The sequence below is a fragment of the Lagenorhynchus albirostris genome, chromosome 5 (assembly GCF_949774975.1).
Source record: "Lagenorhynchus albirostris chromosome 5, mLagAlb1.1, whole genome shotgun sequence".
Lineage (NCBI taxonomy): Eukaryota > Metazoa > Chordata > Mammalia > Artiodactyla > Delphinidae > Lagenorhynchus > Lagenorhynchus albirostris.
The window spans coordinates 62,979,277-62,993,122 of NC_083099.1; the positions used below are offsets into that span (position 1 = coordinate 62,979,277).

The following is a 13,846-nucleotide window of genomic DNA, read 5'->3' on the forward strand; positions in this document are numbered from 1 at the left end:
AGCTTATTCAAAAGAACTTTGTATATATTTTGCAGGACTTTAGAAATAAAGAAGAGACAGGGATATAAAGATGAATAAGTCGGTATTCCTGTTCTCTGGTGATTCAGTTTCTTATGAAAAAGAAAGATATGCCAGTAACAGTGGTGTTGGACAAAGTATAGGGGCCTTCCCCAGGGAGACCTCTTGGTATGAGATGCACTCTGTCAGTGGCTGTGAGCATCAAGCTATCTGGTCAAAATGTTCAGAACCTTGCTTGACATTTGGTTCTTTGTAGGTGACATGTCAGTGTGTTTGTTTATATCTTTGGAATCTTTTAACCATCTCTGTATCCCCAGCATCTTGAACTTCCACAAAAATGATGGAAGTATGCCTCAGTGGAGTTATTTTTCATTCATTGCTCTGGGATCTTGGATAGAAGTCAAATGTTCTTCAGCTCTAGGAAATTTTCTTGTTTATTTTTTGAAAATACTACCCGCCCCCCCACAATGTTTCTATTTCTACTTTCTAGAGCTTTTATTAGTCAGATGTTGGAATCCTGGACTGATCCTCTATAGCTCTTATCTTTTCTCTCACACTTCCTATTTTGTTGTTTTTTACATCTATTTTCTGATCTACTGGTCCTTCTATTGGAATGTTTCTTAATGATCAAATTTTTAATTTCTAAGAGTGTTGTCCTGTTTACGGAATTTTCTGGGTTGAGAGTAGCCTGTTCTTTTTTACGCTTGTAATAGCGTCTCAAGTTTCCCTGAGGATACTGTGTGTGTATTTTTTTTTTCCTTTTTTTTTTGGCTGTGTTTGGTCTTCGTTGTTGCACGCAGCCTTTCTCTACTTGTGGCAAGTAGGGGCTACTCTTCATTGCACTGCATGGGCTTCTCATTTCGGTGGCTTCTCTTGTTACGGAGCATGGGCTCTAGGGCCGTGGGCTTCAGTAGCTGCAGCATGTAGGCTTATTAGTTGTGGCGCACGGGCCTAGTTGCTCCGCGGCATGTGGGATCTTCCTGGACCAGGGATCTAAACCGTGTCGCCTGCACTGGCAGATGGATTCTTAACCACTGTGCCACCAGGGAAGTCCCTGTATGTATATTTTCTCTTGTTCCCTGAGTTAGCCTTGTTCTCTCCAAGGTCATTTTTCCTGTTTTATTTTTCTTTCAACTTTTTATTTAAAAAATGTTCAACTTACATATAAGTTGAAAGAATAGTGCACTGAATGCTCATATATCCTTTCCCTAACCATCAATCATTAACATTTTGCCACATTTGCTTTCTCTCTATTTCTAGTTTTTTGTTTTTCTGAATCATTTGAAAATAATTGTAGACATCATGACATTTTAGTCCTAAATACTTCAGTATATATTTCTTTTAAGAATAAGGACATTTTCCGACATACCTCAAGATCATTACCACACTCCAAATGTCTAACACTAATTGAATAATATCTTCTGATATGCAGTTCATATTTAAATTCTACCATTTGTGCCCAAACTTACTTTAATAGCATTTTTTTTTTTAGATCCAGGATTGGGTCAAGAGTCACATATTACAATTAGTTATTACGTTTCTTTATTCTCTTTTAACTTAGCACAGTTCTCCCTTACAAATTTTTTGGGTAGCTTTCATGGTACTGACTTTTTGAAGAGCTTGGGCTGGCCATCTTATGGAATGTTCTGCACTCTGCGTTTTTCTGATTATGTTAAACAGGTTAAACATTTTTGGCAAGTACACTCCCTAGGTAATTTTATGCACTTAAGATTGCATCTCCTTGTTTCATTGTGATTAGATTTAGCTTACACATCCTGGGCAGTAATAATATACATGTGACATTGTGCTCTTTTCAGGACATCACATTTAAAGGCACACATGCTCACTTGCCCATCGCTGGTGATGTTGATTTGGATTACCCAGTCAAGGTGTTGTCTGCTTTATCAACTTGTTTTTTCCTTGCAATTAATAAGCCATCTTTGTGGAGAAATTTTAAGACCTTGTAAATATCCTGCTCCTTATCAACTTCCCTATAGATTTAGCACCTATTTTCCTGAGCCAATTTTTTTACTATGATGATTGCAAAATGATGATTTTCAAACTTAACCATTCCCTCCACATTGATCAGTACTTCCTGGCTCTATAAGATGTCCCAGGTTCATATTGTACTTTCCATGTCCTAGTCCTGGAATCAGTTATTTCTCCAAGGAGTTCTGGTTCCTTTTATTGGTTGCCTTTACTGTTGGAGGATATTTTCACTGCATGAATTGTAGTTATAGGTTAGCAGTTTTTTCCCCTTCAGTATTTTAAAGATGTCGTTCCATTGTCTTCTGGTTTGCGTTATTTCTAAGTCATTGTTTTATCATTGTTTAATTTTTTTTTCATTTTTCTCTGCCTTTAAGATTTTTCTGTTTATCTTTGGTTTTTAGCATTTGAGCTTCTTGGATCTGTGGGGTGATATTTTCTCATAATATCTGAGATGTTTGAAATGTTTCAGCCATTATTTTTTCAAATATATTTTTGCATGCTATAATATCTCACCTCTCCTGGGACTTCAATTACATGTGTTACACTACCTAATATTGTCCTACAGGTCACTAAGGCTCTGGTCAATTTTTGCATTTTTTTTTCTCCTGTGATTCACTTTGGGTAGGTCTATTGACTTGCCTTCAAGTTCACTGATCTTTTTTTTCCCGCAGTGTCTAATCTGCCCTCAACACATTTGGCAAATTTTTTATTTCTGATATTGTATTCTTCAATTCTAGAATTTCCATTTGATGCTTTTTAATAGTTTCCCTTTACCTACTGAATTTCCCCAATTGTTCACTCACTATGTTCGGTTTTTCCCTTTAAATCCTTAAAATTTTTTTACAAGTTTTATTGTATTTTATTTATGTATTTATTTACTTTTGGCTGTGTTGGGTCTTCATTTCTGTGCGAGGGCTTTCTCTAGTTGCAGCGAGTGGGGGCCACTCTTCATCGTGGTGTGCAGGCCTCTCACTGTCGCGGCCTCTCTTGTTGCGGAGCACAGGCTCCAGATGCGCAGGCTCAGTAGTTGTGGCTCATGGGCCTAGTTGCTCCGCGGCATGTGGGATCTTCCCAGACCAGGGCTTGAACCTGTGTCCCCTGCATTGGCAGGCAGATTCTCAACCACTGTGCCACCAGGGAAGCCCCCTTAAACATTTTTATAATGGCTTTTTAAAAGTCTGTGTCTGTTAATTCCAACATCTCCTATCATGTTGAGTTTGTTTCTCTTAACTTTTTTTCCTTGATTTTGAATCACATTTTACTACTACTTCACCTGTCCATTGATTTTCGATTGTCATGTGTACATTGTACATTCTACGCTGTGGGAATTATGTGGCTTTAAAGTTTGTTGAGGTTCATTTTAGTAGGCAATCGATTTACTGGTGAATCAATTTGATTTTTTTCTTCAAGGCTTGTTTTAAGCCTTGTTAGGACTGGTTTAGAGTATTCCTTACTTAAGGGCTAGACTAGCTCTACTCCTAAGATGTGGCCTTTCTGAGGCCTCAATTGAACTGCACCATTGTTCAGCCACTCTGACTGGTTGGAACTGCTATGTCTCCCAGTCTTGTGAGACCGCTGGAATCTCTGTGCGGCTCCCAACTTCTCAATAGCTGTTCTTTGCCAGGCTTTGCAGACTCTCATCTCTCTATGCTCAGCTGAGTATTCAGTCAACCACTTGAGGGGACCCCCTATGCAGATTTCTGAATCTCCTTCTCTTACAGCTCTCTCCTTTTCAGTACGCTGCCTCACAAATTTCAGCTGTTTCAACAGCCCTAAAATCCAATTCCTGCCTCTTCAGCTCAATGAGCCCACTGTTCTCTGCTTGGACTCTACCTCTTTGTACTGTGGTCTAGAAACTATCTCCAGGAAGAAAGCCAGGTTATGGTGGAACTCATATGGGCGTTTCTTCTCTTAGGGATCACGGTTCTGTACTACCTGTTGTCCCAATATCTAAAAAAACTTTCTTTATACATTTTGTCTAGTTTTGTAATTATTTATGGCAGGAGGGCTAGCTAGTCCAGTGCTAGTTACTCTGTCATAACCAGAACTGTTGGAAAATTTTAAATGCTAAATACAGTTTTTAAAAAAACACCACACTTCTTGAACTTTTAATTTCTTCTTTCAGTGCTGGTAAATTTGATGAACCCATCTGTTTTATGTTCCCTTTTTTCTTCCTTTTTGGTTCTTTTAGATTAATAAAATATTTTCTATAATTTCCTTTTTTTGGTCAAATTGTCAGTTATACTTTCTTTCACTATTTTTTTAGTTTTGCACTAATGATTATCCAATAGGATGACAACTTGATTTTCTTTACTTTGTATTTGATTTGGAAAATTTGCCAAGAGGATTTTTTTCTTTACCTTTAAAATTGTTTTACTCTGATATATCTCAGAGTTGACTATTCTGGTCAATTTTCCTATGTACATAGGTGCATTCAACATGTAGATTTAGGCCATTTCTACTTTCAGAAAGTTTTCTGGGATTATATTTCTTTGGGGTTAAACACTTCATATTTATTTAATTTATAATCTACTTTATGGTGGTATAACTTATATAAAATAAAATTCACCAATTTGAAGTGTGTAATTTGATGAGTTTTGACAAGTCATATATAGTTGTATAATCATTACTACAATCACTATTGGATTATAGTTTTAAATATTAGTTTCATTCCATTGTTCTGTTTTGCTTTTTCAGCAACTCCAATTATATGTATATAAATCTTTTTTGCCTATTCTCTATAGCTATCATCTTTTCTTTGATCATTTTACCTCCTTATTTATTTATTTTTCTCTTGGCTATATCTCTTATTATATTGTCAGTTGAATTTTCATCTACTATGGGCATTTTGTGATTTAATCTTTACTTCTGAAATCTTTTAATTAAAAAAAATTTAAAGATTTTATTGAGATATAATTGACTTATAACATTATATTACCTTCAGATGTATAACATATTGAGTTGATATTTGTATATATTTCTTTTTCTTTTTCTTTAAAAAATTTTTTTTTTACAGCGGGTTCTCATTAGTTATCCATTTTATACACATCAGTGTATACATGTCAATCCCAATCTCCCAATTCATCATACCACCACCCCCACCCCCACCATTTTCTGCCCTTGGTGTCCATACATTTGTTCTCTACATCTGTGTCTCAATTTCTGCCCTGCAAACTGGTTCATCTGTACCATTTTTCTAGGTTCCACATATATGAGTTAATACACGATATTTGTTTTTCTCTTTCTGACTTACTTCACTCGGTATGACAGTCTCTAGATCCATCCACGTCGCTACTAATGACCCAATTTCGTTCATTTTTATGGCTGAGTAATATTTCATTGTATATATGTACCACATCTTATTTATCCATTCGTCTGTCAATGGGCATTTAGATTGCTTCCATGTCCTGGCAATTGTAAATAGTGCTGCAATGAACATTGGGGTGCATGTGTCTTTTTGAATTATGGTTTTCTCTGGGTATATGCCCAGTAATGGGATTGCTGGTCACATGATAATTCTATTTTTAGTTTTTTAAGGAAACTCCATACTGTTCTCCATAGTGGCTGTATCAATTTACATTCTGACCAACAGTGCAAGAGGGTTCCCTTTTCTCCACACCCTCTCCAGCATTTGTTGTTGGTAGATTTTCTGATGATGCCCATTCTAACTGGTATGAGGTGATACCTCAGTGTAGTTTTGATTTGCATTTCTCTAATAATTAGTGATGTTGAGCAGCTTTTCATGTGCCTCTTGGCCATCTGTATGTCTTCTTTGGAGAAATGTCTACTTAGGTCTTCTGCCCATTTTTTGATTGGATTGTTTGCTTTTTTAACATTGAGTTGCATGAGCTGTTTATATATTTTGGAGATTAACCCTTTGTCCATTGATTTGTTTGCAAATATTTTCTTTCATTCTGAGGGCTGTCTTTTCATCTTGTTTATACTTTCCTTTGCTGTGCAAAAGCTTTTAAGTTTCATTAGGATCCATTTCTTTATTTTTGTTTTTATTTCCATTACTCTAGGAGGTGGATCAAAAAAGATCTTGCTGTGATTTATGTGAAAGAGTGTTCTTCCTATGTTTTCCTCTAAGAGTTTTATACTGTCCAGTCTTACATTTAGGTCTTGAATCCATTTTGAGTTTATTTTTGTGTATGGTGTTAGGGAGTGTTCTAATTTCATTCTTTTACATGTAGCTGTCCAGTTTTCCCAGCACCACTTACTGAAGAGACTGTCTTTTCTCCATTGTATATTCTTGCCTCCTTTGTCATAGATTAGTTGACCATAGGTGTGTGGGTTTATCTCTCAGCTTTCTATCCTGTTCGATTGATCTATATTTTTGTTTTTGTGCCAGTACCATATTGTCTTGATTACTGTAGCTTTGTAGTATAATCTGAAGTCAGGGAGTCTGATTCCTCCAGCTCCATTTTCTCCCTCAAGACTGCTTTGGCTATTTGGGGTCTTTTGTGTCTCCAAAAAAATTTTAAGATTTTTTGTTCTAGTTCTGTAAAAAATGCCATTGGTAATTTGATAGGGATTGCATTGAATCTGTAGATTGCTTTGGGCAGTAGAGTCATTTTCACAGTATTGATTCTTCCAATCCAAGAACATGGTATATCTCTCTATCTGTTTGTGTCATCTTTGATTTCTTTCATCAGTGTCTTATAGTTTTCTGCATACAGGTCTTTTGTCTCCCGAGGTAGGTTTATTCCTAGATATTTTATTCTTTTTGTTGCAATGGTAAATGGGAGTGTTTCCTTAATTTCTTGTTCAGATTTTTCATCATTAGTGTATAGGAATGCAGGAGATTTCTGTGCATTAATTTTGTATCCTGCAACTTTACCAAATTCATTGATTAGCTCTAGTGGTTTTCTGGTAGCATCTTTAGGATTTTCTATATATAGTGTCATGTCATCTGCAAACAGTGATAATTTTACTTCTTCTTTTCCAATTTGTATTCCTCGTATTTCTTTTTCTTCTCTGATTGCCGTGGCTAGGACTTCCAAAACTCTGTTGCATAATAGTGGTGAGAATGGACATCCTTGTCTTGTTCCTGATCTTAGAGAAAATGCATTCAGTTTTTCACCCTTGAGAATGATGTTTGCTGTGGGTTTGTCATATATGGCCTTTATTATGTTGAGGTAGTTTCCCTCTATGCCCACTTTCTGGAGATTTTTTATCATAAATAGGTGTTGAATTTTGTCAAAAGCTTTTTCTGCATCTGTTGAGATGATCATATGGTTTTTCTTCTTCAATTTGTTAATATGATGTATCACATTGATTGATTTGCGCATATTGAAGAATCCTTGCATTCCTGGGGTAAATCCCACTTGATCATGGTGTATGATCCTTTTAATGTGCTGTTGGATTCTGTTTGCTAGTATTTTGTTGAGGATTTTTGCATCTATATTCATCAGTGATATTGGTCTGTAATTTTCTTTTTTTGTAGTATCTTTATCTGGTTTTGGTATCAGGGTGATGGTGGCCTCATAGAATGAGTTTGGGAGTGTTCCTTCCTCTGCCATTTTTTGGAAGAGTTTGAGAACGACGGGTGTTAGCTCTTCTCTAAATGTTTGATAGAATTCACCTGTGAAACCATCTGGTCCTGGACTTTTGTTTGTTGGAAGATTTTTAATCACAGTTTCAATTTCATTACTTGTGATTGGTCTGTTCATATTTTCTATTTCTTCCTGGTTCAGTCTTGGAAGTATATACCTTTCTAAGAATTTGTCCATTTCTTCTAGGTTGTCCATTTTATTGGCATAGAGCTGCTTGTAGTAGTCTCTTAGGATGCTTTGTATTTCTGCGGTGTGTGTTGCAACTTCTCCCTCTTCATTTCTAATTTTATTGAATTGAGTCCTCTCCCTCTTTTTCTTGATGAGTCTGGCTAATGGTTTATCAATTTTGTTTATCTTCTCAAAGAACCAGCTTTTAGTTTTATTGATCTTTGCTATTGTTTTCTTTGTTTCTATTTCATTTATTTCTGCTCTGATCTTTATGATTTCTTTCCTTCTACTAACTTTGGGTTTTGTTTGTTCTTCTTTCTCTAGTTCCTCTAGGTGTAAGATTAGATTGTTTATTTGAGATGTTTGTTGTTTCTTGAGGTAGGATTGTATTGCTACAAACTTCCCTCTTAGAACTGTTTTTGCTGCATCCCATAGGTTTTGGATCATCGTGTTTTCATTGTCATTTGTCTCTAGGTATTTTTTGATTTCCTCTTTGATTTCTTCAGTGATCTCTTGGTTATTTAGTAATGCAGTTTTTAGCCTCCATGTGTTTGTACTTTTTACATTTTTTTCCCTTTAATTGATTTCTAATCTCACAGCGTTATGGTCAGAAAAGATGCTTGATATGATTTCAATATTCTTAAATATTTTGAGGCTTGATTTGTGACCCAAGGTGTGATCTTTCCTGGAGAATGTTCCATGCGCACTGAGAAGAAAGTGTAATCTGCTCTTTTTGGATGGAATGTCCTATAGATATCAATTAAATCTGTCTGGTCTATTGTGTCATTTGAAGCTTGTGTTTCCTTATTAATTTTCTGTTTGGATGTGCTGTCCATTGGTGTCAGTTAGGTGTTAAAGTCCCCCACTATTATTGTGTTACTCTTGATTTCCTCTTTTATAGCTGTTAGCAGTTGCCTTAGGTATTGAGGTTCTCCTATTTTGGGTGCATATATAATTATAATTGTTATATCTTCTTAGATTGATCCCTTCATCATTGTGTAGTGTCCTTCCTTGTCTCTTGTAACATTCTTTATTTTAAAGTCTATTTTATCTGATATGAGAATTGCTACTCCAGCTTTCTTTGGATTTCCATTTGCATGGAATACTTTTTCCATCCCCTCACTTTCAGTCTGTATGTGTCCCTAGGTCTGAAGTGGGTCTCTTGTAGATAGTATATAGATGGGTCTTGTTTTTGTATCCATTCAGCGAGCCTGTGTCTCTTGATTGGAGCATTTAATCCATTCACATTTAAGGTAATTATCAATATGTATGCTGCTATTATCATTTTAATTGTTTTAGGTTTGTTTTTGTAGGTCCTTTTGTTCTCTTGTGTTTCCCATGTAGAGAAGTTCCTTTAGCATTTGTTGTAGAGCTGGTTTGGTGGTGCTGAACTCTCTTAGGTTTTGCTTGTCTGTAAAGCTTTTGATTTCTCCATCGAATCTGAATGAGATCCTTGCTGGGTGGAGTAATCTTGTTTGTAGGTTCTTCCCTTTCATCACTTTAAATATGTCATGCCACTCCCTTCTGGCTTGTAGAGTTTCTGCTGAGAAATCAGCTGTTAACCTTATGGGAGTTCCCTTGTATGTTATTTGTCGTTTTTCCCTTGCTGCTTTTGATAATTTTTCTTTGTCTTTAATTTTGGCAAATTTGATTACTATGTGTCTCAGTGTTTTCTCCTTGGGTTTATGCTGTATGGGACTCTCTGCACTTCCTGGACTTGGGTGGCTGTTTCCTTTCCAATGCTAGGGAAGTTTTTGACTATAATGTCTTCAAATATTTTCTCGGGTCCTTTCTCTCTCTCTTCTCCTTCTGGGACCCCTATAATGTGAATGTTGTTGTGTTTAATGTTGTCCCAGAGATGTCTTAGTCTTTCTTTCTTTCTTTCTTTTTTTTATGGTACGTGGGCCTCTCACTGTTGTGGCCTCTCCCGTTGTGGAGCACAGGCTCCAGATGTGCAGGCTTAGCGGCCATGGATCATGAGCCCAGCCACTCCACGGCACGTGGGATCTTCCCGGACCGGGGCACGAACCTGTGTCCCCTGCATTGGCAGGTGGACTCTCAACCACTGCACCACCAGGGAAGCCCTGTCTTTATTTCTTTTCATTCTCTTTTCTTTATTCTGTTCTGCAGCAGTGAATTCCACCATTCTGTCTTCCAGGTCATTATCCATTCTTCTGCCTCAGTTATTCTGCTATTTATTCCTTCTAGTGTATTTTTCATTTCAGTTATTGTATTGTTCATCTCTGTTTGTTTGTTCTTTAATTCTTCTAGGTCTTTGATAAACATTTCTTACAACCTCTTGATCTTTGCCTCCATTCTTTTTCTGAGGTCCTGTATCATCTTCACTATCATTATTCTGAATTCTTTTTCTGGAAGGTTGCCTATCTCCACTTCATTTAGTTGTTTTTCTGGGGTTTTATCTTGTTCCTTCATCTGGTACATAGCCCTCTGCCTTTTCATCTCGTCTATCTTCCTGTGAATGTGGTTTTAGTTCCACAGGCTGCAGTATTGTAGTTCTTCTTGCTTCTCTGTATGTATTTCTATTTGACTTTTTCTTCTATCTCTTTCCTGAGTTTGATTAACTCCTTTCACATCTTGGTTTTTGTCCATTTCTATCCAGAACATTTGAATTTTGGTGTTTTATATCTTCAAATGTCTATTTAATAATATTTAATTTGTGTTGGATATTGTGTCATGATTTTCATCCATTTCTTCATTGTTTTGGAGGGGAATAAATTCATCAGCTGAACATATTAGACTCTCACTTATTGTTTTCTTCTCAAAGTGGCTTGGTATAGATGCTGCCTGTCATTTGTTTATTTAAAAGTGTGTTGAATTTTCCCGGCCTGCTAATAACAGGTTTTCTTTGTGGGGAGAGGTAAAGGGCTTCGGTGGTTTACTAAGATTCTTAGTTCAGGAATGCCTTCTTTTATTGATAAGTGTAGTGAAATTTCTTTAATAGATTGTGCTTTTCTGAGGGAGAGATTAGTGTGTCTTCTGATTCTGCAATTTTCTTTTGTTTCTGTAGGACTTCTACTTTCCACCATTTCTCAGTCTCCAAGTAATGCTTCCCCCTTCTAAGCAGCCTTCCTCTCCCTAGGAGTGGAGGCTTTCCAAGACTGTTATTTTTGGTTCTGTGCATTTTTGAGCCTCTCCTATATTCCTCAGTGGTCAGTGCTCTGGCCTGCCAGGTGGCAGACCTAATCTCAGTCTCCCTCCTGCCCTCACTCCCTTCCTTCCTTCCTTCCTACAGGTTTATTCAACACTAAACAATCTCTTCCAGATTTACTGAGGTGGCCGACCACATCCACAACCAAACACACCTTTAAATTGGAATTCAGTTGCTGACCCAACCTGGCCTTAGCTCTCCTTTTGGCACCAGAGAGCACAATGCTTGGTCTGTAGGCTTTTCTGTCAGCTTCCCCCTGTGTGAGTCTTGCAGGTTGTTCTCCCTCCAGAACTTTGGGCTGTGGCCCAGTCTCAGGATGGCTGCAGTGCAGGGTGGCAGGCCCGTCTCAGGGGGCAGATGGAGGCAATCACAGAAATACTGGATATCCTTGCTGGTAAGGTACCAGTAGAAATGTCTCCAGGCAAACTCTTCCTTCCTGTAGCCTGGTGATGTAAGACAGTATGGCCTTCATGACGTGAAGACTGGGAACATTCTTGTCTGCCAGCTCAGGGTGTTTAAGCATGTGGGCATCCTTTTTGGCCACCATCACCCCCTCCATTAGAAGGAGTTCATAAATGACAAGCAGGTCCTTCTTGGGCATCAACATCACGATGGCTGCTGCATCCAAGGCTGGAGCTGAAGAAGGATTCTTAGCATTCCTCTACTCAAGATGAGACCCTCTCTTTTTGAAGTGGTGAATTTTATTCATGTTCTTCCACTGCTAGGATTCCCCTGAACGCATCCTTCTTCCCTGCAGTCTTCACCTAACTTTCCAGTTAGAGCTCTGGAGTGAGCTCTGGAGCCAGCTTTGCTGATATCATATGTTTAATTTGCCTCTTACATGTAAATTAAAGTTTGTGGAATCTCTGTCTTGTAGTTATGGTATAGATATAGTTTATATGTGATTTGAGTTGCTCTCCTTGTTAGTTTGTATGGGTTTTGGTGGTTGTGTGAAGAGTTGTGGATGTAAGAAACTATCAGTATCCCATGGGAACTCAGTTGAGTCATTTTTTAAAATCTTGATTTTATTTATTTTGGAAGGCTTCCTCAAATTTATAGTGATTCTTGACTGACTGCTCCTATTTAAGAGCGTGGCACAAAAAGGATATCAGGAGCCTTGTGTGTGTGTTGAGTTGGGGGTGGGCTTTGCTTTGGGGTGATTGTACAGGAGCTGGCTATTATGCTGGGGATCCTCTAATGTCATAATGTGCAGTTCTATTCTCTGGGCTACTCATTTCTGTAGGGAAAGAAACTCTATTCTCCCCCCTAAAGGATGGATGTCTGGTTTGACCACAGGGGAACTGGAGGAAGGGGAGAATGGGGGGATTGTTTCTATTTTATATAGATTTTAATTAGCCTCCTTGTTTTCAACCCTACTTGCCCTCCGCTGTTCTACTCTACTTGATTCCTTAGAGAACTGAACTTCTCTGACATTCTGTAGGGCTAAAAAGTTCTTTTCTGTATTTTTTCTCTCTGCCAGTATTCTAATCTGCAGTTTCCTTTATTCTGCTACTTTACTTGTCACTCCTTCTTTTGCTTCCTGTCTTCTAGAATTTTGTCAAAATCTCTTATCAGCTGATGGACCTCCTTTCATTCTCTTGTGGCTGTAGGTTTATCCATGTTTTAGTCCTTCACTTTAATTTTAGCGAGGATGTGAGAGGGAATGCAAATAAACAGAGATGTTTAGTCTGCTATTTTTAATTAGAAATCTCTTCTGTTAGAGTTTTAAATGTTTAAAGGAAAAGCATTCCTATTAGGAAGGGAAAGAAGATGGTTGTTCTATGGTTATAAGAACCACCAGGAGGTAGATGTGATCCTGACGATTGCTTCTGGCCCAGACAGCAACAGGATTTGGTTGGGCCTGAGGACTGAAGGAGTGTCTACCTGCAGTTCACAGCAGAACTCACGGGGGAGGCTAGAACTGAAGACCCTGCACCTATCCCTGGAGCTGAAACTCCACATCCTACATAATGTAATGTTGAAAATGTCTTTACCTTAACAAAAATGTAGTTATGTGCAGAAATAGAGTCACAGATGTAGAAAACAAACTTATAGTTACTAGGGTGGGATAAGGGATAAACTGGGAGATTGGGATTGACATATACACCCTACTATATATAAAATAGATAACTAATAAGGACCTACTGTACAGCACTGGAAACTCTACTCAATACTCTGTAATGGCCTATATAGGAAAAGAATCTAAAAAAGAGTGGAAATATGTGTATGTATAACTGATTCACTTTGCTCTACACCTTAAACTAACACAGCATTGTAAATCAACTATACACCAATAAAAATTAAACTAAAATTAAAAAGTAGTTATGTGCTATACCGAACATATTTCCCTGTCTTGACATGTTTGTGTGCCATACAGTACCACATCTTCTTTATCCATTCATTTGTCAGTGGACACTTAGGTTGTTTCCATATCTTGGCAATTGTAAGTAGTGCTGCTATGATCATCGGGGTGCATGTATCTTTTTGAATTAGAGTTTTCATCTTTTCTAGATATATGTCCAGGAGTGGGATTGTTGGACCATAAAGTAGCTCTATTTTAAGTTTTTTAAGAAACCTCCATACTGTTTTCCATAGTGGCTTCACCAATATACATTCCCACCAACAGTGTGTAGGAGGGTTCCCTTTTCCCCACATCCTCTTCAGCATTTATTAGCTGTAGACATTTTGATGATGGCCATTCTGACCAATGTAAGGTGTTATCTCATTGTGGTTTTGATTTGCCTCAGACTAACTATTAGCAATGTTGAGCATCTTTTCATGTGCCTGTTGGACATGAAACTAACATGTTATCTGAAACTAACACAATATTGTAAATCAACTATATTTCAATTTTTTAAAATGTTGAATGTTTTTAAAAAAGATATTTAACATCATAACATTAGACGAGATTGATAAAGGAGTTAGTATAGAGGAAGAAGTGAAGGAG

General features: G+C 37.4%; 1 pseudogene; it reads right to left on the reverse strand.

Moving 5' to 3' along the window:
- Positions 1 to 11,015: 11,015 nt before the first annotated feature.
- Positions 11,016 to 11,506, reverse strand: LOC132520512 (small ribosomal subunit protein eS10-like; annotated as a pseudogene).
- Positions 11,507 to 13,846: the final 2,340 nt, after the last annotated feature.